The sequence below is a fragment of the Canis lupus genome, chromosome 12 (genome assembly GCF_011100685.1).
Source record: "Canis lupus familiaris isolate Mischka breed German Shepherd chromosome 12, alternate assembly UU_Cfam_GSD_1.0, whole genome shotgun sequence".
In the NCBI taxonomy this organism is placed as follows: domain Eukaryota; kingdom Metazoa; phylum Chordata; class Mammalia; order Carnivora; family Canidae; genus Canis; species Canis lupus.
The window spans coordinates 23,136,821-23,162,897 of record NC_049233.1 but is presented as its reverse complement, the minus strand read 5'-3'; the positions used below and the strand labels follow the sequence as shown (position 1 = coordinate 23,162,897).

General features: G+C 36.8%; 1 protein-coding gene across 8 annotated transcripts in view; it reads left to right on the top strand.

Moving 5' to 3' along the window:
* Positions 1-26,077, top strand: part of HMGCLL1 (3-hydroxymethyl-3-methylglutaryl-CoA lyase like 1) — a 204,923-nt gene that overhangs the window by 20,491 nt on the left and 158,355 nt on the right. Inside the window, exon 1 of one of the 8 annotated variants that reach the window (XM_038554361.1) lies at positions 8,794-8,816. The exons of 6 other annotated variants lie outside the window; for them this stretch is intronic. The gene's annotated coding sequence lies outside the window, so the exon portion shown is untranslated. Of the gene's footprint in view, positions 1-8,793; positions 8,817-24,820; positions 24,900-26,077 lie in introns of those variants that run through there. One more of the 8 variants, XM_038554360.1, reaches the window with a different exon arrangement.

Sequence of the window (26,077 nt, the reverse complement as noted above, 5' to 3'; positions counted from 1 at the left end):
ACTATAATTTCTTTTCATTTAACATAATCAGTAAGGTTCTAGATTAATCTATCACTTTAAGGAAGGAAACTGCAGTTGGTTACAAATGACTTGGGATGATTATAGCTCATCTTCCCTCATTAGTTCATTTTGAGATCCAGTATTTAAAAACCGAGGTGGATGAAGCTGAATGAATCATTCTTATTTCAGAGAGAAGTTATTCAGATTCTTTAAAATGATGCCATTGTTCTTCATAAATCTTTCACAGCCTTCCCCTTTTGCTCTGTACCTAACTAACAGCAGCCCTTCATTTACTGCTGGTTTTATAGGATATTTCTGAGAAATCTATCCCTTCTTAGTTTTTCAGTAGCTAGATTAAACTTGGGGCAAGTACGGGGCACCTGGGCGGCTTAGTGGTTGGGTGGCTTAGTGGTTGAGCACCTGCCTTTGGCTCAGGTTGTGATCCCAGAGTCTTGGGATTGAGTCCCGCATCAGGCTCCCTTCACGGAGTCTACTTCTTCCTCAGCCTATGTCGCTCCCTGTCTTTCTGTGTCTCTCATGAATAAATGAATTTAAAAGTATTAAAAAAAAACTTAGGGCAAGTACAGTTGACTTAAAGTCATACCAAAAAGGTCTGATTTATATAAAATGCATCATATCCATACCAAATATTATGTATGTAGACTTCACACACCTGAAAGTTCCTGGCTAAGTTTTGTTGGAAAAATCTATTTCTTTCAACTACTGCATCTTTATTCTTTTTTCTAAGTGGTCATCCAAAACTGTAGTGTGTAGAGGAAAACCACACTATAATAAAATAAATGGAACAACAACAACAAAAAAACTTGGTCACATAAAATGTGCTGATGTTCTATTGTGAGGATAATAAAAACTCCTTATTAGTAAGACCTGAGCTGTTTGAAGCATAGAAAGCAAGAATTTTCTGTTTGATACAGAAGGTCAAAAAGTAAAGATAATGAAACAAATTGTATATAATTAATCATTGAATAAAAAAAGGTAATGGGTGGGGATCCCTGGGTGGCTCAGTGGTTTGGTGCCTGCCTTTGGCCTAGAGCGTGGTCCTGGAGTCCTGGGATTGGGTCCCGCATTGGGCTCTCTGCATAGAGCCTGCTTCTCCCTCTGCCTGTGTCTCTGCCTCTCTCTCTCTCTCTCTGTGTCCCTCATGAATAAACAAATACAAATCTTAAAAAAAAAAAAAAAATAGGTAATGGGTGAGAAAGAAAAAATAATCACATAACCACAAGGCAGTTGTTCTAGCCCTACAAGGTATCCCTAAGAGAAAATCTTCAAGATGTTTCCATTTGAGAAATAAATGAGAAACCAGTCACATTATGACTGAACATTTGAGTTGAATTTACACCATCACAGATGCACTTTCATGTTGCTTTGCTGTTTTCCCATTTCTGCTTAGCAGTTCTAAGAAACAATGCTGAAGTAGGGAAAGTTGAGGTGGCCTCTTGCTGTAGTTCCTCCTTTTTTCTTGCCACTGGGGCTGACTTTGTTCTTTGGGAGGATCAAGCTGTATGGCTGCCCGATCCACCCCAGAGGAAGCCTCAAGCCTCTTGACTTTTCTTTTTTTAAAAGATTTTGTTTATTTATTCATGAGAGAGACACAGAGGGAGGCGGAGCTATACACAGAGGAAGAAGCAGGCTCCTTGCAGGGCCTGATACAGGACTTGATCCCAGAGTCTGGGATCACAACCTGAGCCAAAGGCAGATGCTCAACCACAGAGCCACCCAGGTGCCCCAAGCCTCATGACTTTTGACACGACTTTTCTTTTACTAATGAAAGCAAAAGCAAGAGAGGAGTAGCAGCTTCTTTTTAAACTGTTGGTAAAGGGAAATAAAAATGATTATTGTTATGAATTTTGTATGAACTCCTGATAACTAGTTTTGATGAAACCACAGGCAAAACTTGGTATCAGATTAATTAATTACTCAAATTCCATGTACTAACTTTCTTCTGTTTTCGTATTCCTAATGTAGTTGGAGAACTTATCCATTAACTAATAGGAATAGGAGGAAGTAAATGCCAGGGAATAATAAAAATGGGCCGAGACATGCTAGAAAATAGATACCTCATTAATTTCTAGGAAGAAATCCTGTGTGTGAAAAATTAAATTTGTGCCTAATCATTAGTAACATATACAATTCTCATAGATGATAAAGACCACAGGAGTTGAAAACCAGAAAAACAAAGCATATTCTTACATACTTTTGTTATTTTTGTATTACTATTGTGGCAGAGTATAATTATATTTGGATTGTAGGGTATGTGTTTTATTTTTCACATTTTGGCCTTAACATCCCTATAAGCACATATTAACACTTTATCAACCCTAGTTGATACTTTATAATTAAACATTGGATACTTTCCAAGTGCTGACACATTTTAGTTGCTCTAATTTTCATCTGGACAAACATTTATAGCTCATAATCTTGTTCCCGTGATTATGTTTATCATCATGTGCAGGCATATATACCTACTCACTGAAAGTCACCCCATCCATGTCCAAATGTGTTTATGAGTATGAATGTCCATCTTCATGTATGTAGGTTTAGGTCTATGAATATATGTAAGTTCATATTTATCACTGTTGGGTAAATGATAGTATATCAAAGCATGGTTTTTTTTGGAGTCAGAACACTCAGGGGAAATGATGAGCTGGGCAAAGAGAAATTAGGAGCTGGAGCAATTGAGATGTGTCTGAGACTGATAGAAGAAAAACTGGGAGAGACTACTGAAAAGTGGGCATTTAAAAGAAGAAATCGATTTATTTTTTTATTTTTTATTTTTTTAAAGATTTTATTTATGTATTCATGAGAGAGAGAGAGAGAGAGAGAGAGAGGCAGAGACACAGGCAGAGGGAGAAGCAGGCTCCATGCAGGGAGCCTGACGTGGGACTCGATCCTGGGACTCCAGGATCATGCCCCGGGCACTAAACCGCTGAGTCACCCAGGGATCCCCAAGAAATCGATTTATATAGAATCTTCCACAGTGCCTCTCATTTATCCCCCCTGCCTTATAGTTGATTGCTTGAGTTATTCTACTGACATCTTCTAGTGTCCTTGAGATTTCACTATATTATTTCAAACTTGAACCACTATGAGTTATTACATCTGGTATTACGTCACTTTGGACAGTAGGATCTATTCTTGCCACACCAAACCTGTGTAAGTCAACCATTGATGTTCCAACTTTTTCCTTCCTCAAGGACTCTAAAGAGGCCCTAGAAGCCCGATGGCCTGGTGGTGGGGGCAGCAGATCCTGAGGCCTTTCCTGAGCAACCATCTCCCATTCTCTCAAGCTGTTCAACATTAACATAATGACTACATATATGTTTCTTCTCGTGTGCTGTAATATACATAGATGTTACAAATATTGGTATTTCTAAATACCACCAAAAATTTAATGGGAGGTAGAAAAATGTTCAAATGACTTGAAAACTTTATAAAGAGAGTTTGTGGAATTGTTTGAGATTCTGCTTTTATGGTTTAAAATTTCATCTGTTAATTACTCTAGCATATGCTGGAAGACTAGTTTGAAATGGTCCCGATGAGGAAAGATAAATCATTTTCATTTAGACATGAAATAATGGTATTTGAAAAGAGGAAGTTAGGAAGTGCTATTCATGCTATGAAATTAGAATGGAGATCAATATAAAGATTGTGATTTTAATTTTTATTTTTACATTATATTGGCAGAGGGATTTTATTGAATTTGTAGTTGATAGTGATGGGCTCTTAAATGTAATCGTATAGCTTTTCTTTTAAGTTGGCTTAAACAAGACTCCTGGTTCTCAAATTGTGGTTCTTGGATCAATAAATAGTATCACCATTATCTGTGAGCTGGTTAGAAATGCAAATTCATGGACCCAGCTTGACCTAATGAATAATGATCTCTGGAGATGGGCCCAAGAAACTGTGTTTTAATAAGCTCTACAGGGGATTCGCATGCACATTAAAATTTGAGAAATACTGATCTAAAGGAATTGCCCATGACTAAAGGCCATTATGATCTATACAGGAAAACAGCTGGAATGATGAGGCTTGAGCTTTGTCTTAGTCTTGTATTATAAAGACCTTACTTCCAAAAAGAATCTCCATTAACTGAGGTTGTAAAACAAATATGATCAAAGTTTTTAAAATGATTTTATAAGAATACAGTTTAATTATATTCGAAGTTATTAATATGAGAGTCCTAACAATAATTTTAATAAACACTGAATACTTTTAGTTTAGAATAAGTGGTTTGTTGGCATACTTGTTCCCTGAATAAATTGAATAAATAATGCTGCTGAAATAAACTAGTTATGTGTAGAATAAAATTAAACTTTATTGAGCAACCTGATAAATTTTGTTAGAGATTGAGTTTCCAAATAGAAGCTTAGTTTGCTTAGCTGGAAGGAATAAAGACTAATTAGTCATTGCATGTAACCTGTTTGTTAACTGTTCCTCTGAGGGGAAATTGAAAATCAGCCTTTATGGTTTATTTTTTTAATGGAAATTGAAAAAAAGAACATTGATTTACTGCCTAAAATGGCTGATAAAGTTTGCATCCAACTTTAGTAGAGCTGTGCACAAAGTTTTTTCTTTGTTTTGATGTTTTAGTCTGCAGATGTTAGCTGTTTTTGTGAGGAAATAATGGTGTTAGCTATGAGTTTTCTTGGAAAGAAAGAGCTTAAAAGCTTTAGAGTGCTGGAATCACAGTCTGCACAGCCAGATGAACATGGATGGAATGTTAGGTGAAGCCCATGGGGAGTCATTCCACAGCAGCATCTGGAAGGAAACAATAAGTGACTGCAGGGTTTACTTTTCAGGCAAATGATTAAGAAGTGATTAAATGAAGGTGTTAGGATGTGAGGGAGGGAAGGAAGCACTGAAGGTGTATATATAATATGGAACGGAGGGATTATGGAGAAGACTTAACAGAATGAACCATAGATCACAGCTGAACTTATAAAAAGCTGGAATTGGAATTTGAACAGACTAGCTTATAGGTATCACATGAAACAGAACGTGAGATTCACATAATACAGAACATACTCGAACATATTTTTTTGAAATAGTAAAGGACAGTGATGATGTCTAGTTATTCAGAGCCACTGGAAATCATTTCTTAGAGTTGGAAAGACATCCTGCATTATACCTTTAGAGTCTTACTCTGATTACATTGGCCCTACTTTAAAGTCCTAAGAGAGCTCTGGGTTTTGTAAATAAAAATCCAAGGCTTTGATCAAGTAAGTGGTTGTGCTTTAGCAGTTTGATACCACCTTGTTCATAATACATAATGACAGTGTTGCTTTAAATTGCTTTCTACAGAAATTTTTTACTCTTTTCGTAAATGATCAGATCTTCCATTCCTTTTCTCTTAGTGGCTATTTTCCACTCTAAACTGTGAATGAATGAATGAATGAATGAATGAATTGTTGAATAAAGGAAGGAAGAAATATAAAATCTCTATGTTTAGATGTATAGGGATAGGAAAAATCCAGCCCCCCCTCCCCCCCCCCCGGTTCTTTGGGCTGGTCTATTAGTTAAATGAAAGAAAATAATTTCATTAAAGGAGTCCCACAAAAACATAAGTAGCTCAAGGATAGTCCAGCAGTCGAGGCTTATACAACATCCCAAACCAAGGAGAAAGGGAATAGGGATCTGGAGCTTCAAAGAAGGGAAAGACAATTATTAGGAAGATGGGAAGAGCAAAAGTTTGGTAAATGTCATGCTACACAGAAAAAGTGGGACACAGGAATTTGGACAAACAGGCTCTGCAGAGCTCCCCCTAGCTTACCACACCTAGCCTATAATTCTTACAGTTATCTCTGGTGATAGCTCTCTTCCTGGACCAGGTCTGAATCTAAATTCTTAAAGGCAGTTAATGGGGAAGTAAAAAAGCTCTTTGAGTCTTTTGGGTCTTGATTGTCTTCAGCTCAAAATAATCTATATGCCAAAGTGACAAATTCTGGGGAGACTCATTCTGAACCCCCTTCAGTCTCACCTATAAAATTTTGCTAAGAAGTTTGACAGTCCAGAATTTGAGTTGGTAGATTATTCCATTTCCCTAAACTAGTCTCTTACTCCTGAGAATAGATGTGTTCAGTTAGATAATTGTGTCTCATTTCAGGAGGTGGTGATGCAGATGGACTCCCAAAGCTAAGTTTATGGTGCAATCAGGTTTTATTCATTCATTCATTCATTCATTCATTCATTCATTTTAAAGATTTTATTTATTCATGAGAGACACAGAGAGGCAGAGACAAAGGCAGAGGGAGAAGCAGGCTCCCTGCATCCCTGATGCTGGACTTGATCCAGGACCCTGGGATCACAACCTGAGCTAAAGGCAGACATTCAACTACTGAGCTACTCAGGTGCCCCTGTTAGATTTTTAATAAGAGACATTCCTATGGAAACAAAAGAAAAAAATGGTTAATGATTAGACTGTAATCCCAGTTTCTGAGCTCTGAAGGCAGCTAGTCAAGAAAATTTCTAGATGTCTGGCTTGAAGCATCCTCAGATGGAGTGAGGGCAGGGAGAGGCTCTCTGATAGACATTCCTGGTTTGTAGTTTGAATGTCTTGGTGATCTTTCTAGGTGGTCACCCAGCAACTGGTATGATTATTGTCTATACGTAAACTGTTGTGTTTTCTCTGAAGTTCATAGCAAATTGTCCAACTCTAGCTTGTATGGCTTAGGGAAAAGGACAATTTTAGTTGTTAATGATTCCAAGTCAGATAGGACAATTTTAAGTTTGGAGAATTTTAGCCGCATACTGAAAAAAAGACTGGAAGAATTTAGGATTCTTGTCCAATTTATAGATAGAAAACAAAACCTTGGACAATTAACGCACTAGAATTTGATATTCACAAAGATTTATATTATTAAAACATAATTTTCTCTATAATCCCTATTTTAATCAAAGTAATAAGGTAAACAGACTAATCTGTTCATAAAATCTAATATCAATAAATTTAACCTAATTATTTACATAATTATAGCAAAAGTAGTGATTGATCATATAGGCTCTTTTAAATCTGCTTTTCTGGAATTTTTTTCTTTGAGAGAGAGCACATGCATACTGGGAGTGGAATAAGGAGAGAGAATCTTAAGCAGGATACACACTCAGGGCAGAGCCCAAGGTGGGGCACAGTCTCATGACCCTGAGATCATGGCCTGAGCCCAAATCAAGAGTTGGTTACTCAACTGACTGGGCTGCCTAGGCACCTCCCAATAAAACAATCTCATATTGAACTCTAAAAGCCTCTTGATGTGAGGATGTCAAGCCAATGACTTGCCATTAGACGTCACCAGCAATACCTATAGTTTCAGGTTAATTTTTCTCTTCTTAAGGTCTACCAAATATACTGAGGTTTCTATACTTGCCAGAAAGTAACCTCATTCACCTGGCAAAGCTGATGGGAACCCTATGAGCAAGGTGCCAGGCTGATTTTTCCAAGGGGTTTTTATTAGCTTCATAGAGTCAATCTTAGTTCCTTAAAGCTATCTGGTCATATCTGAGTTTGTGCACATCATTCTCCAAATATGATATTCCAATCAAAGCTTTGGTGACATAGCCTACGTTTCAGATTGTGTCCTGTTACAAGATGAAGAGATTCTTACTGAACTTAGGCAAATAACTATATTGCCATGAAAATAAGAATACTCCCAGAGGGTTTTCAAATTCTGGAGGGATCAGGCAAGGAGAAAAAGATGTTTTGTCTTTGCTTATTAAGATATATTCTGCTAAATTGTTCTAAGTCACAGCTTAAGAGAACAGATTTTCTTATGTTTGGAAAACATGTGATTAAAGAACTGGTAATATTTTAAACAAAAAGTCATAAAAATTAAAATCTTCCTCATCAGTTCCTCAAGCCCATGTAACCAATTTGTGTTGATTTTGATCTTTTGTTAGCAGTGTTATGAAGCCATCAGTTTTCCCCCCATGGAGTTCTGTAATTGCTTACTTCAGTGGTATGATTTGAAATTTAACAAAACTGTATTTTAGAGTGCTTATCAGAATCCTTTCATAAATTTCTTTGAAGCTGAAACACTTTTGGAGAAATACTTCTGCAACAACATAAAAACAATAACCTTAAGTGACAAAGGCTTAAAAATGTCAATGGCTAAAGGTCAGATGAGAGTTCATTATAATGCAGTTGACAAGGAATTTGGTTATTTCTGTGACACACACAATATTTTAAGATAATCAGAATTACAAATGATAACATTGTAATGAGGATACACCAAATTTCTAGGAATGTTTTATAATTTCTGGAATACTTATAAATACCTACAAAGACAACATAAAAAAGGCAGCTTACTGTTACTATTCTTTTGACAATGGTTCCCATGTAATTTAATATATGAAGCTTAATTAGTTTAACATCTTTTTTTTTTTTTTTTTCTTTAAGGGGCAGGAACAACTCTTTCGAGACATTCCAGGGACCCTCTGAAAAATCTCAAAGTTGGTTCAAGGTCAAAGATATCGTTTAGAACTTGATTTTGGGGAAATTTGTCAAAAATTTCAAAAGATTTTAAAACAGTCAAAGGGGATCATACAGAGGTCACTGTGAAACCATACTTAGTTATCTATTTAGCCATAGTGACAAAGACTTCAAAGGCAAATACATAAAATAGTTTAAAAAAAAAACCCTAAAACAAAATCCATAAAACTTTGCTTTTTTAATAGAGAAAACTCAGTTTTCTTGAGTAATCAAAGACTTGATAACAGAAAGCTATTTTTATAAGACAAATTGTCAAAATTTTTGTTTTCTAGGTATATTAAAGGTAAAGAAGATCCTTTTACACTGTCTTCTCAAGGTCAGTCCAGTAGTTCAAGAAAACTGTCTTCTTAGTAGATGAAAGAAAATTAAATTCCAGTTTTACATAAGTATACTGTTGATAATAAAGCTTATTTTAAAAGTACTTATAGTAACAATTCAATTTTAGCGGCTTGATTACATAGGTAAAATTTAAGTCCTTTTTAAAATTAATTTTAGCAGTACCATCCAGAGTTAGAAGATACCACACATCAACAATACACATATATAGACAGTCATGATCATAAAGACAAGCACAGACCTCATAGTTTCCATTCTAAAATTTTAACCATGGAATAGATATTTGTGCAGAAGGCACATAAGGCGACTTTTTTTTTTCCCCCTAAGGTTCAAATAAACTTTTCTCTTTCTTTTGAAACATACCTTTCTGAAGTTGGCATTTTAAAGTAATGACCTAATTAAGAATTCCCAGGGAAGGTGAGGTAAAACATTTACATTTCAAAGGCACAGTGAAAGAATGCAAGTTCCTCTTAGAAGGACTCTTCCTCCCCTAAGGCCAGAATTTTTACAGTACTTAGAAGTCTTTTGAGATATATAGGGGAGGTTTTGGGATTAGTGAAAAAAGGATTAGTGGCCTGTGTGTTGTGCCTGGAGCTGCATTTCTGGTTTTTCAAAGATTTTTTAGATAAGGACAGTTGCTTTTAATTCCTCAAAGAACTGGGGAATATTCTGGATAATAAAGATTTGACCTATCCATCCACCTACATTGGAATGTTTTCCTTTTCCTCTGGACACATTAAGCTTAGAGCAGAAGGTCTAAAAAGAATACTAGGCTATGAATATCAGCTTCCAATGTGGCCAAGATTTCTAATCAGAGTTATTAAGTCCTTTCAAATATCTTGTCATATTTCAGCTGGGACAAATGGTAAATATTTCTGGTAGTACTAAACAACTCTGTGGACCCAAGAGGTGTCCTTAAGGAAGGTGCAGAAGATATCGTCACAAGATCTGGAATCATTCATAAGGATAACCAAAAGAAAGAACTGACAACCTGCATAGTCCAGCCAGATGGAAAGCCAACCCAGATTCTCAGGGCACAAAATAGGACAAACAAGAAGGCAATACCTACCTCTGAGACAGAAAGGATCAATAACCAATAGGTCTGGATTTGGAAAGGAAGAGATGTCCTATTTTATTTTCCTCTCTAGACTCTGGGCCGCATAGACAGAGATGCAAAAGAGCTGAATCTGGCAAGAATCTTTGCTTGTAGCTGGCTTCTGCCAGTTTTCCTAAGGTCCCCTCAGCAGATTCCAATATCTGCCAGAATTTGGCAAGATTTTTCATTAATTTTAATTTCCCTTAGCTATTTAAGTTAGCAATTTACCAGAAAATTCCTCAGAGTCTCGTCAACCCCAGGAGGTTAGGAAAGTCTGTATAAAACATTCAACAACTCTCCTTTCTGAATTCACAGTTCAGCCTTAGACCCATTCACTGTAGGGTGAAAACTTCCAGTACTGCTTCTATTAACCTCTGTACATTCACTTCTAGCTGATACATTTCCTTATTATTTGCAGGAGGGTCTGGGAATTTGCTGAGGAGACAAATGGGGTAGTTTTTAAAGAAGGGAAATTAACATCGGGTTAATGTGGACCCTCATTTTTATTATAAGTCTAATTTCTGTTCTTAAGAGCATCCCTAAGATTAGCCATTATAATCCTCTGTGTCCTCTTTTTAATTTGGTCTTTCCATACCTTTCCATAGGTATCAATAAGACAATTACTTAGGATGAGTACTCTTAAAATGTTTTTCTTTCAAATATAGCAAATTCAAAGGATCTATCATTTAGCCATTGAGGAGTAGGATCTTATAGTCTTAATAGTGACTCAAACCAATAAGCGTTTCTGCAAAAGCCATCCCAAATGAGAGTACAAAAGATGTAGCCCTCACAAAAGTCCAGAAAGTTCACTTCCAGGGTTAGTCTAAGAAAGCAAAAAACCTTTCTTGTCACACTGGTTAGAAAGGTATAGTGCAAGTGGTCTATAGTGTCTCATAAGAATATGAGTTGCCTCCAGTCATAGTCCTGCTAATCTGCGACCCTGGCCAGGTGCTTCTGGAATAGGACTTTGCCAGCACTAACAACACACTGAAGATTGAGATGACCAAGATCCTTTATGGACTGAGACCTTTTATGACAAACTCCCCCTGAGAGCTGGCACAATTGGACAAAGGGAATGCCACCTCACCCTGGACCCAGTCCAGCTCAAGTTGGACTAAGTCTTGTTTTTCTTATCAGATCCACATCCTATTTGGCTCTTCTGGTTTCACACTGATACGTATATCTTTTGGTTGGTGGAGACTAGCAAGAATATTCTCTGGTTTTAAAGCCAAGCTCTCAGGACATAAAACAAAATGACTATCTCTGGGAGAAAGGAATCAATAGAAAATAAGAATACTCATACCAAATTTTGGCAGAGTTATACCTAAGAAACTAGTTTAAACAGTATTTTTTCCTGGTAATCCAAATTTAAAAAAGGAAAAAGGACTCTCACTACTCTTGTTCCCATTAGATCCTGCAGGTAGAGACTGGGGAGACTGACATGGGAAGAATTCTTACCTCTGCTGGTGTTTGTCAAAAGTCCTAGGATCTCTCAGCTACAAAAGTCCCGGAGTGAACAGTGTCTAGCCTGCTGAAGGTCACTTGTAGGCACAGAAAAATTTTCATTCTCTTTCTAGGTATTTTTTTAGGGGGGGTGGATTTAGGAAGGATAGGACTGGTGTATTAATTAAACTCACCAGAGACAGATTAATAGGAGAAAAATGTAATTTCATTTCAAAGACACAAGAGGCTCAGAGACAGGCAATTAGGTTTATATGTCATCCTGAGACCAACAGAAGAGGGTAGGGGTCTGAAGTTTTAAAGGGAAGAAAGATAATTCACAGGAAGCTGGGAGTAACAAAAGGTTGGTAAACAAATGTTTGTCATGACATGCAGAGATAGTAGGATATAGATATTTGAATGAACAGGTCCTGCCAAGCTCTCTTCAGTTTACCATTCCTAGCTTATATTCTTCATAGTTAATCTCTGATAATAGCTTCCTTCTAGACCCAGGACCTCTATGTGAATTCTTAGAAGCAGTTAACAGGGAGGTTAAAAGCTCTGTCTTTAAGGGCCTTGATTGTCTTCAGCTCAAAATAATCTGTATTCTGCATTTTGGGGAAGCTTGTTCTGAACCCCTTCTAATGGTAGGAGATGGTTTATTTTTCCACAAAAGGCTCATATTTATCATTAAAAACAAAAATCGAGTTCATTTCTGAATAGGGTTGGTTCCATTACTAGGTGAAAGGTCTGGGAGTATTTGCCTACCCAAAATTTATTCTGGGTTATCTCAGGGTAAAGATGGAACATTGATAACCAAGATCATAGTCCTGACAGATTCCATGGTCAGGAATCTCACTTTTAGTGAGATTTCGAATGTTGGGATAGTTCTAGGATGGTGGATCCATTGCAAGATAGAAAATTTTTTAAAAAATCAAGAAGCAGGTTTGGAGGAAGTAGTGTTGAGGACAAGTCTTTTTTTCATTGCCAGTTCTGTTTATAGAAATCTAGGCACTGGAAAAGGCTCACTTTCTAGGACAGTCCAGGTATTGGGATTAAAGCATTCTTGATGGAATGGCTTTGCTTATTTGTGATTATTCTTGGTTATCATAGTAACATAGAGTGAAAGTGATAGGGGCAGAGACAGGGATCTTACCTGTCACTATGAAAACTTTATTATGATAGGGGTAGAAGGGATATATAGTGAAATTAAGTCTGTATTCCTTCAAAGTAAATTAATGTAGGAAATTTAAGTGAGATGGTCAAGTAACTTATGATCCATAGTTGAGTACAATGAGGGTAAAAGGGAGTAATTTTAATTACCCTAGGACAACAGGTATAAACCAGGACCACTTCAAACAAAAAGGAATGTAATGGCTACCTTATATTTCAGAGTGTCTTATTGTAGTCATCCATGAATAACCCTTCAAGCTTTTTAACAGTCCTGACTTTAAGAAATTTCATCCTCATATTCCACCTATTTCTGTTAATTCTTGTGGTAAATAAAAATTACAGAAACCCTGTTCTTTGTAAGGTCATCCTCTACCTATTACATTATAAAATTGACCCTTTTTACTTTTTTTTTTTTTTTTTGTCTGTTTAAATGAAGTCTGAAACAGAACTGAGTTTTCTGGGTAGGTTCTACCTGAATTCTGGAAAGGCAGGGTGTTTTAGATTGACCCCAGCAGGTTAAACTTTTGTCTAAGTATCCTGTTGCTCACTTGTTCAGCTTGAGAGTAAGACTCTGTGGAATGAATTAGGCGTAGTCTTAAGTACATGGAGCACATTTAAGTACTGTGTGCTTACCAGCTGTACTCTATTTAGGCAACATAATTTATTGAGTATTCCCCCTACTTCCCAATATATGGAGAACATTTAAGCAGGGCTAGATTTCGGTGTACATGGAATGAACAAATACACACATGATGTGATTTAAGAAGGATCAGAAATTCAGCCGCCACAGACCACCCCTCACTAGCCGGCTCACATTTCCAACATTAGAGACACCTCTGGGGTTTAAGATAGAGTGTCTCTAAAATGAAATTGGCCACCTGGAAAGGAAAGTGTAATAAAGCCGGTAGCAAACCTCATCAGTTGCATTCAGAGCCCCAAGGAAACAAAACATAAGTTTTAATTAGAATTAGGGCCAGGAAAAGTCAGTATGTTAGAAAGCAGAGACAGATGAGAAGTCAGAGAGAGAAGCAGTCTAGAAATTACTGAATGCAGGGCTGGGGTTGCTGTGGACAAGTGTCCTCAGGAAGCAGGAGGTACAGCCAGGTAACCTAATGGAGTTCTGCTCCAGCCTGGCTTGAGGTTTGAAGCTCCAGACAGGGCAGCACTGGAGTTCACAGTGAAGGTGGGAAGGAGTTAAATGAGGAAGCAGATTTTGAAAGACTGGGAATAAGTCTTTACCTAGGCGCCCTCTATACTGTCAAACCCTTTATTTTCCTTTATTACTTGTTTTTACTTTTTGCTCATTCTTCTCCACTTAACACAGGCCTTCTAGCTCTTCCTATAACAGTTAACACACTGGATACATTTCCCCCCAGTCAACTCAGAGAATGTGGCACAAGCTGTTAGAAGGTCCTTTCACAAGACCTCTGTATAACTTGGCTTTCAGTCCCATCACCTCCTTCTATTCTTTTTTTAAAGTACACCTTCTTAGGTAAACTTGCAACATGTCTCCTGTCCTCCAAATTCCTCTTCCATTTCCCTCATTGATTTCTTTGTAACACTCATATTTATTTATTTTATTTTATTTTATTTTATTTTTTGCTGTTGTCTGCAAACTCCATGAAGGAGTCTTTTGCCTCTTGTGTTCACTGCAGTATGTATGCCATGCTTTATCCGATGAATGGATAAAAGAAAGTCCAGCTTACTAGTCACAGAATCCTACAGAGCCCTTGGTAATTGATGCTGATAGCAATGATCACAATTCTTCTACTTTAATATAGGGGCCCCTCCCCCCAAAGATTCTGCATACCTGCATACTGGTAGGTGTTTAGACCCTCAGGGTCAAGACCGGATATATCTTGGTCTCTATCATAGCCACTAATACCAGTAGAAAATTTCAACTCTATCCCACCCTGCTCAGGAGAATCTGTACAACAGAAACATCTATATTCCTTTAGACCACAGGACATTCTAAGAATAGCAGTGGTCCAGATGTGTGACCTAACTTTGTTTAGTTGAAGCTTCTTTACCACATGCAACTTCTGTGTTTTTGAAAGCTTTCCTTAGACAGTTCATGTGCAAATAATGATTCCAGTTGTCATCCAAAGACTAGAAGAAAGCACTACATACAGTGAATTTTTGTTGGTTTTCTAAGTCATAATGAGTGTGAACACCCTTTATTATGTGACTAACTTGTATAAACTCTGATTTAATAAATCCTATCCATTTATTTATTCCATAAGTGTTTACTGAGCATGTTCCATGTGCCAGACTCAATTCAGAGAGCTGGGATACAGCAGTGAACTTAAATGAGTCCATACGCTCAAGGGACTCTTAGTCTAATGGGAAGAGACAGACAATAGATAATTAAATAGATATATACACAATATGCTAGGTGGTGATGAATCCTAGAAGAATAATAAAGATTAAGGGCAATAAGATGGTGAAGAAGACTTTAGTTGTTGTTGTTGTTTTTTCCCATATTGGCTTTATAAAGAATAGAGACATGAAAAAAAGAGGAAGTGAGTCACAGAGCTACATGGGGGGAAGAGCAGTCCAGCAGGGGAAGTGTTCAAGAGATTGCAAGGAATTCATTGTGGTTGGAGCAGGAGTGAAGGAGGAATGTAGAGGAGCTCAGGAAAGTAATAAGGTACAACATCTTGGAGGCCTCAAAAGCCATGGTAAAAACTTTGAATTTTTCTCTAAGGGAAATGGGAAATCATGGAGGTTATTGAACCAGAGGAATTATGTGATTGGTTTTATGTTTTAAACGAGTTAGTACGGTTGCTGTCTTCCAGAGGGGGTGGCAAGAGTAGATGTGAAGAGGCAGCCTACAGTGCTCTTCCAGTAATCCAGGTGAGAGATGATTATTTCAAAGATAGAATGTGGTTTGCTGACTGACCTGATAGAGGGCACATGAAGAAGAGAGGAATCAAGGATGAGTCCACGTGTAGGCTTTAGCTGTTACCTTAATCTATTGGGGTCACTATAATAGAATACTATAAATTGGGGGGCTTATACACAACTAATTTATTTCTCAGTTCTTGATAATGGGAGTTCCCAATATCAGGGGGATGGCTGATTCAGTGTCTGGCGAGAATTTACTTCCTTCTTGTGTCCTCACATGGTGGAAGTATAGTGAGAGCTCTTTAGGGTCTCTTTTATAAGGGCACTAATCTCATTCATGAGGTGTCCACTGTTATGACATAATCATCTCCCAGAAGCCCTGCCTCCAACTATTATCACATTGAGGATTGGGTTTCAACAGTCACATTGAGAATTTGTGAGGGCACACATGTTCAGTCTTACAGAAGCAGTTTAAAAAGAAAAATATGTCATTTACTGAGATGTGGAAGCTTTTAGGAGGACTGATTGTAGAGGAACAAAGAAGTCTCAGTTTTAGACATAACCACCCTTAGGGTCCTGCTCTGGACTCCATGCCTCAAAGGGTCACGTGCATTGGTTTAACTTTTTCGAAATTATCTAAGCCTCCTTCCACTGTTTTGAATGTTTCAGTATATTTTATTCTCTATATATTTTGAATATCGCAAATGATGAGATTTCTGAAAATTCTGATAAATTTTGCACTCAGGAAGCTTTTGTATTCCATTTCCTATAGTGGCAGTTATAATAATTAGTGTACTCTGAGAGTGATGACAAAATGAGTAACTGGGTTGCTTGAAAGCATTATGAGCCTATGCTCAAGAGTATGGGTCAGCTTCATTCTGACCCAATGACTCAATGCATCTGACGCTGCATTACACAAAAAGATCTACATTGTTCTTCTTGTTGTTGTCATTCTTCTTTTTTAAAAAAAATTTAGATCCTCCGTACCTTCCTTTGATGTTGAAAGGAAGAAAAAAATTAAAATCTAGCTTGTAGAGAGGATTATGGGCCTTTTTTTGTTACTCTTGCCTTGAGCATATGATGCCAATCAGAATTATTAATTATTTAATTTGCTTTTTAAATTCATATTTTTTTCCAGGAGGACATTTCCAACAAGTAAGTAACTGTGACTCCTATGTTCATTTATGGCATTCTTCAGCCAGATTTTGAATATGAGCTCTTATTTACCCTCTTAATTGAGTGCCCTTCTGTTGCCTCTCAAAGGTTCAAACTGAGGTTGACATTGCCAAGTGGAACAGGATGGGTGGAGTCGATGGTGTCAGCACTGGAGGTGGATAAAATTGTTGGCAGGCTCCAGAATAGGATAATGTCTCCAAAGTGTTCTGAGCTCCTTGTTGAAAGACCTTGAATAATTTCCATGTATTATTTTGATTGTGGCTAGAATTACAGTAGCTCTGCTATTTACAATGATTCCTTTCATTGTAAATTTTAAACAAATTGGTATATTTTAAAGTGATAGTGGAATAATTTTAAGCTATTCTTTTAAAATATTCAAGTCTTTGTGTTAGTCTTAAAGGCACATGATAAACATTGATCAAGTATTAACTCTTCACTAAGTTAAATGCTTTATATTCATATTCAATCTTCACAATATACTTATAAGCCAAGGACTGCTTGGCTCAGAGGAGAGTCACATTCCCACTTTAAAAAGAGGGTAACGAGGAATAGTAATCAAATTATTTCCTCAAGTTTGTGCATCCAAATATGTAGTAGAGCTAGGTTTGTGCATCAAGTACCTGGTAGAGCCAGGTTTTTTGTCTCCAGAGTTTCACTACCACATAAGATGGCCCTTGCACTGTGCTTTTTAAAAGCCTCCTAGGATTTGCTTTAGTAGTAGTATTAGAAACAAAGGTACTAGAATAATGATTTATTTTAGGAAAGTTTTAACTAGGGTAAAACCACGAGAATTGATTTCTATATCCAAATGGCTTTCTTTGACCAATTTCTAGCATTAGCTACCCAGTTAGAATTAAGTGAATGAACAAAACATGACTGCGTGTGCCTTTTATTTGTCTAATGGCCATTATGTGTACAGTATGGAGCACGGCTTTCCCACAAATCTTCATAGCTGTTATGATCTTTGTTTTATTTCACGTGTTTTCTCAATGCTTTGCCAATGCTTTGTTTTATTATTTTTTAATCAAACTATTGTTGACACACATTATGTTAGTATCAGGTGTACAACCTAGTGATTCAACAAATCTATATACATTATGCTGTGCTCACCATAAGTGTAGCTCCCATCTGTCACCATACAACACTATTAACGATACCATTGACTATATTCCCTTTGCTGTACTTTTCCCTTTCACCTATTTGTTCCATAACTGGACGCCTGTAACATCCCACTTGCCTTCACCCATTTTGCCCATCCTCACACCTCCTTCCCCTCTGGCAACCATCAGTTTGTTCTCTGTATTTAGGAGTCTGTTTCTGCTTTTTGTCTGTTATTTAGATTCTGCATATGGGTGAAATTGCATAATATTTGCCTTTCTCTGACTTATTTCACTTAGCATAATATCCTCTAGGTCTATCCTTGTTGTTGCAAATGGTAAGATCTTCTCCTTTCTATGGCAGAGTTATATTTCTGTTTGTGTATGTGTGTACCACATCTTTATCCATTTGTCCACTGAGCGACACTTATGTTGCTTCCATATCTTGGCCACTGTAAATGTTGCAGTAAACAGAAAGATGCTTATATCTCTTTGAGTTAATATTTTCATTTTCTTTGGGTAAATATCCTGCAGTATTACTGGCCCATGTGGTATTTCTGACTTTTTGAGGAACCTTTATACTGTTCTTCACAGTGGCTGTGCCAGTTTACATTCCCACCAACAGTGCATGGGGGTTCCTTTTCTCCCTACATCCTTGCCATCACATGTTATCTTGACTTTTTCATTATAGTGCTTCTAACAGGTATAAGGACATACCTCATTGTGGTTTCATTTGTGTTTCCCTGATGATAGTAATACTAAGCATCATTTCATGTATCTGTTGGCCATTGTCTGTTTTCTTTGGAAAAATGTCTATTCAGGTCCTCTGCCCATTTTTAATTGGATTATTACTACTTTTGGTGTTGAGGTTTATAAGTTCTATATTTATTTTGGATATTAACCTCTTATCTCTAAATATTAAGATACATAATAATATGAAAATTAATGAAAAGAAACTACTAATACGGAGCTGGGAGGCCAGAAGGGGTGGCACTCATGTTCTATCACTCCTTGTCAATTGCAAACCCAACAAGACGAGATTTATCTTTGTAGATTGATACTAGTTTACTAGGCCAGCAGAAGAAAGCAAGGTTTTTCTCTTCTCTCCCTCTCCTGAAACAGCCTGGCCAATGAGAGGCTATCACAGATCAGCCAGTGAAAAGCCACTGTACTTTGAACTCCTACTTTACACCAGTGGAGTTTTTGTTTATAACAGCCTCCCCAAATGTTCCTTTATAAAAGAATATTCCTCACCTTTGTTCTCCTGACTTGCCTATGGTTTTGTTCTTAGCCTGCTTGTCCCAAATTGCTTTTCTCTGCTATTTCTGAATAAACACTTTTTTTTTTTTTTCTGGTAAAATAACTGGCAGTTTTATTTTATTTAAGGTTAACAGTAGTAAGAACACTAACACCATACTGAACATCACAAATAGATTTTGGCCTTGTCTGTTAGGTACAATCATTAGCAATAGATAACTGGAACTGGTATCTACATAGATAGCAGATACTAAAGTAGATAGCTACATTGAGAAGGCCTAGGAGCCCATACCTGGACTCAGTGTGAAAGACTGCCATGTTTTATTACTGTTTCCTGCCCTCTGTCTGAATTAGAGGAGTGGTAGTATGCTTGGCATTTTGGGTCAGTATATGCCCTATAGAGACAGGGTTGCTATTGTATTGATCAGACTTCTTGGCACTTTTAATTCTATACTGAATGTTAAGCACTTTTGTTTTGTTTTGTTGAGAGGTCTGAGTTAAAAAAAAATCAAAGTTCCATGAATTACTTCTATAATTTTTTAATATATTTGGAGTATCCTTTCATACTGTGAGAACTTCACTCATTGCTATAGTGGATCAATGTGATGTTCTGCAGAATGTCCAGATAGTTCAGGTCCCTTTAAATACATTAGGATACATGGTAGGAGAATTAGTATAGTCCTGAGAGAATTCTACAAATGTTTACTCTTATTTATCCCAAACAAGTGGGAGTTGTTTATGCTCTTCTATCAGGTATACAAAAGAGCACATCTGTCCAATCAATGGCTACCTACATGTACCTGAGGCAATGTTCATTTATTTTTGCAAATATATTACAACAGATACAGAAGTTACATTTGGGGTTGAGTTTGTAGAAGTCCATTGTCATCCTTCAAAATCTTATTATCCTTCTGGTTTTAGTAGAGGTGGTACTGGGGATTAAAGTGGGTTATGATGAGGCTATCACCACTGTATTCTTCCTATATTCTTTAAATATGTATTGGCAATAATCTCTGCCATTTCTCTCAGTTCACCCAGTGTACTTCTTTTATTTTCCCTTCTTTTCTGGTTCTTTTCCTTTTTCTTGGTGGGGTGGGGAGGGGGGGGAGTGGAGGTGTCGTGGTTTGGTCTGAGCTTTCTGTATTTTTTTTTTTTTTTTTTTGTTATTTCTTTTCTTTTCTTTTCTTTTCTTTTTTTTCTCTTTTCTTTCCTTTTCCTTTTCCTTTTCTTTTCTTTTACTATTTTGTTATTTCAGCTGAACAGGAAATGAGAAGAGTGGACAGTTTCAGAATCTCAGAAGCTTCCACTTGCCTTTCCCTGCTCTAGTAGTATTTATATTACAGGTCAAGTGACAAAAGTGTGGAAGCTATTAAAACTCCCAAATATGTCTATTTCAATTTATATATTCAGAGACTGGAAAATGGCCATAGAGGAAAAGGGTAAACAGGTTCTTGGAGGAAGACTTGTGTGCAGAAATTTGGTACTTTTGACTTAGTACCTGTGAGAAGTGGAACAAGTAGGAGTAGGCAGAGGAGAGGTGTAACTGCAGTGTGACACCAAAGGTCTCCATCCCACCCAGGTCTCTGGGGCTGGTAAGGTCCTTTGGAGTTCCATTCACTGCCTTACATCAGAGGGAGTGGGCAGTTCCTGTATTAACCACTCATTGGATGATCAGAGATCCAACTATGGGTAAAGTGGCTTTCTTTAGTTGAGGCAGTCCCTGAAAAAAGGCTAAATGAAATGTCGTCAGGTGCCAGAACTGCAGCTTCTAGGATTGTCTTGGTCCTGAAAGGGATAGCTTATGAGCACACCAAAACATGCATTAATAATAGCAAAATTTCCAAAGACCTAGATTCTACCTAATTTCATTATCTCTGTCTCTTGTTCTGCCACATATAACACTCAACAATTCATCACTCACAGATACCAAAAAACTGTTAACATGTCATGAGATAAGAGACACCATAAGTCATTAGTGTTTTATTTTCAAAGAATTTTTGGTGTATTCTCAGGGATTTTGGTTTTTGCCAATCAGAAAATACATACTGGGGATCCCTGGGTGGCTCAGCAGTTTAGTGCCTGCCTTCGGCCCAGGGTGTGATCCTTGGGTCCTGGAGTCCCATATCAGGCTCCCTGCATGGAGCTTGCTTCTCCCTCTGCCTGTGTCTTTGCCTCTCTCTCTCTCTCTCTGTGTGTGTGTGTATCTAATAAATAAATAAATAATCTTTAAAAAAGAAAATACATATTACCTAGTAGAATATTTTGATAAAGGGTCTTCGTTAAGATCTGAAAAATTTTATTTAAAGTTTGAATGGATTCTCTAGTCTTCTTGTGCTTAATAAAGAGTATCATAAAGCTGAGAACTCATAGGACCTCTCTGATGTGATTTCATAGTTTGCCATTGTTATCCAACCAACATGGCAAAACAAAAAGTAATGTAAAGCAATGTAATTAATTGCTTTTTGCGAATGATAATGGAAACCCAAAATTAAATAACTATTTAGAACAATGAGTTGTGGCTTCTTAGCCACAACTTGCCTTAGTAATAAGGCAAGTTTCTGCAGCAAAAACACTGCTATACCAGCTTGGGTGTATGAACTTTAAAACTTTGACAAAATTATGTATTCCAATAGTTTTCCTAAACTTTGTGGCTATAAGGTCATGCTGCTTGTATAGCTAGTTTAACATAGATAGTTGTGTATTCTATTATAAGCTACTGTTTTCAGAAATTTGTCTTCCTTTATGTTCTGTCTCCCTTTCTGATATTTCCCACACATTTCTTCTCCTAACTCTGGGAAGCGAACTAGGGGTGGTGGAAGGGGAGGAGGGCGGGGGGTGGGGGTGAATGGATGACGGGCACTGAGGGGGCCACTTGATGGGATGAGCACTGGGTGTTATTCTGTATGTTGGCAAATTGAACACCAATAAAAAATAAATTTATTATTAAAAAAATTTTAGAAAAATCTGCCAATTTTAAACAAGCTCTTTCAGAAAATAGGAAAGAGACACTTCTCTTTTTTTTTTTAATTTTTTTAAAATTTATTTATGATAGTCACACAGAGAGAGAGAGAGAGAGGCAGAGGGAGAAGCAGGCTCCATGCACCGGGAGCCCGACGTGGGATTCGATCCCGGGTCTCCAGGATCGCACCCTGGGCCAAAGGCAGGCACCAAACTGCTGTGCCACCCAGGGATCCCAAAAGAGACACCTCTCAATTCATTTTATGAAGCCAGCATAACTTTGAGGGAAGGGGAAGGGAAGGAAGGGAAGAAAGAAAAGAAGGAAAGAAGAAAGAAGAGACAGATACACTTCTTCCTCAGTGGGCAAAAGCTTGGACATGCATGCCATGGAAGAGAATATCCAAATGGCCAATATGAAAAAAATGCTCAATTAATTGGTCATTGGGAATATAAATTAAAACTGCAATAAAGTATCATTACATGTACAAGATTAGATAAAAAATTTTAAAAACACAGAAAAAAAAAAGAAATTTGTCTTCCTAAAAAAATATTTCCATGATGAAACTTGGTGTATTAGATGACATATCACATTTTTTTCCTGGGAGTTGGAGTTTTTCTAAGTGTGTATGTGTGTGTGTGTGTATACATTTTCAATCAATATGGCTGCTTTTTGGATTTGTAGGAGCTAAAAACAATCTTAGTGGTTAAATAATATATATATATGTAATATATATATGTAATAATAATATATATGTAAAATATATTTTTGTATATTAGCAAAGACATTAAGGAAAAGCTAACTTTCCATACTTAAAATATTGCAAGTCCAACGTTTTCTCTTGGCTTTCTAATGAACACTTTTATTACTGTTTTAAACTTTAATACTGTGATAATGATAATAGTAATGAAAAAGCTATAGATGATGTTGGCTAATTTTTCATAAAGTTTATTTTATTAAATTGCCATAAGTGCAAGAATAAATCATTTTTTAAAGCCATGATTTTTTAAAAAAGATTTTATTTATTTATTCATGAGAGACACAGAGAGAGAGAGAGGCAGAGACACAGGCAGAGGGAGAAGCAGGCCCCATGCAGGGAGCCCAATGTGAGACTTGATCCCAGGACTCCGGGATCACATCCTGAGCCAAACAAAGGCAGACGCTCAACCGATGAGCCACCCAGGCATCCCAAGAATAAATCATTTCTTAAGCTAAATAATGTAAATAATAGCCACCACTTAAAGAAGCATAACTGTGTATGCAAGATCTCATGCAATGTATCCATACATTGAAGTTTTTCTTTTTTAATTCTTTTAAAATCATCTTAATATATTCACTGGACAGATTATAGAATGCTCGCATTAAAAAGGACTATTCTTGATTTCTTCAATTTGTTTCTCCTTATGTTTCATCTCACTTTTATTTCTATTGATTTCCATTCATGTTTCATGAACTTAATTATGTTAATATTCTGTATTTTCAATCATACACTAATTTATAATAGTTATGATTTTATATTAATTTATAATAGTTATGATTTTATTAAGGCATTATAATGAATACCTATTAAATATGTGTGTATATATTTATTGCTCCAGACACTTTTATTTATTTATTTTTAAAGATTTATTTGAGAGAGAGAGAGTGAAAGCAGGGGAAGGGGCAGAGGAAGAGAAAGAGAACCTACAAGCAGACTCCCTACTGAGTACAGAGCCTGATTCAGGGCTCCATCCCAGGACCCTGAGATCATGACCTGAGCCAAAACCAAGAGTCAGCCACTTAACTGACTGAGTCACCCAGGTGCTCTACTCAAGACACTTTATTTTTAAATTTAATTTTATTTAAATTCAATTAATTAACATATAGTATGTAATTTGTTTCAAAGATAGAGCTTAGTGACTCATCAGTTATGTATCACACCCAGTGCTCATTACATTATGTGACCTCCTTAATGCCCATTACCTAATTAAGCCATCCCCCCACCTGCCTCCCTTCCAGAAACTCTGTTTGTTTCCCATAGTTAGGAGTCTCTTATGGCTTGTCTCTCTGATTTCATCTTATTTTTCTGTCCCTCCCCTGTGCTTATTTTGTTTCTTAAATTCCACACATGAATGAAGTCATGATAATTGTCTCTGACTGACGTATTTTGCTTGGCATAGTATCCTCTAGTGCCATCCACATCATTGCAAATGGAAAGATTTCATCTTTTTGATGGCTGAGTAATATTCCATCACACACACACATACCATCTTTATCCATTCCTTTGTTGATGGACATCTGGGTCCTTTCCATAATTTGGCTATTATGGACATTGCTGCTATAAACAGTGGGGTGTGGGTGCCCCTTCAGATCACTGTTTTTATCCTTTGGGTAAATAACCAGTAGTGTAATCACTGGGTGGTAGGGTCAAGACACTTTTAAAAATGGTATTTATTTAACAGGGAAATGAACTTTAGTGATGCAACTGTTAGGAGCCTCATTCAAAAAAAATTTTTTTTAAGATTTTGTTGAGAGAGAGAGCATGAGCAAAGGTCGAGGGGAGAGAGGAAAGCAGGCTCCCCACTGAGCAGGGAGTCCAGTGCAGGGCTCTACCTTCTGGGGATCATGACCTAAGCCAAAGGCAGGCACTTAACTAAGCCACCCAGGCACCCCCCCTCATTTTAAAATTTTTAATAAATTTAGATCTTATGCTGTCCATCATTCTATATTTCAATCTGCTGTATTGGCAGATAGTCTTGCATAATATTCTGCTTTTTTGTAACTGCTCTTATTTAAGTGCTCATAAAATTTACATATTCCCAGAAGGAATTCATATTTAATTATGCTTTATATCTACAGTGACACCCAGCATTAGTTTTCCATTTAGTACCTAGAACAAATATTAGTATGCATACATAGAGAAGAGTGTTCACATTTTTAGAGCTTGTTTTTAATCTCTGTTAAACATTGACCCAATGCAATTGGGAACAAAGTCCTGCACACATTCCCCTTTTCCTTTTGGCTGTCAAAAATTATTAAAAGGTAAGTGGATACCTTCTTTACCTTTTGATTTTGTAAATTAAGATATATTGTTCATAAAATTTGAAGTGACTTAATAGTACATTACAAACTTATTTTTACCTCATTACAAGTAAATTCTTAAACTGCCAGAGATTGCTTTTGAGTCAACTTTGGGACATGGATATTCTGAGAGAAGGGTTTCAAATATCAGCTTTGTTGATTCATCCCTTCATCCTAGAAAGGCACTGGAGAGAAAATGTCTTTAGATTGCTCCAGAGGGCCAAGGTTTCCGTACATATCTATTTAACCAGTGATAATGCTTTATGTGTTTCTGACTATGTTAGGTTAAAAGGGAAATATCTAAGAACAAATATGAGAATGTGGAGGTTTTAATGTTACTACAAAATGGACTTTGTGCATATTTAAAATGAGATGAAAAAACTAGATTCTTTTGGAAAAGTGGACAATTAATGCTCCCTTAAAAAGTTCAGTTTAGTTTCAGAAGAAAATCCTACAATTTCTTGATTCAGACTTCTCATCTGTGTAGTGGGAGCATTTGATTTGGCTGGCATAGCATTTCTCCGTGGGAAGAATACTGGCTATGAAACAGGATATGTCAATATTATAAAGACTTTATTTACACATAAAATTACTCCTCAGGAAATGAAGTGAGTGGAACATATAAAAATCTGTCAGGAAATTTCTACGGTGTTTTCTTAGAGGGGAGAAAAAAGCAGTATTTGTAGAGTGAATAGTAAGGAATCATCTATCACCATCAGGGGGGTTGATTGTATATACAGAAGCCACCCAGATATATTTTATGTATAAATATAAAAAATAAATACATGCACACACCTCATTAAGATTTCAGAGAAACTCCCATCAAAATATGCCTTCCATTTAATTTTATGTAAGATTGAAAATGTGAGTAAAGCAGCCCATTTATGTTCTGCATAAAAGAATGGTTCATTATTTCTCAACCTTAAGCTCAATAGTTTGTGGTATATTTAATCTCATCCTAAAGAAAACTAGAAAAGGAGCCAGAGAACTTAGTTGGGTAACCTTAGAAAGTCACTTAATCTCTCTTTCAGTTCTGCCTACCTCAAAGGGTAGCTTCACAGATGAAATGTAGATAGAAAAGTGCTTTGGAATAATACAGCAACGTGTAAATGCAAGATAGTATTGCTTTTGTTGTTCTA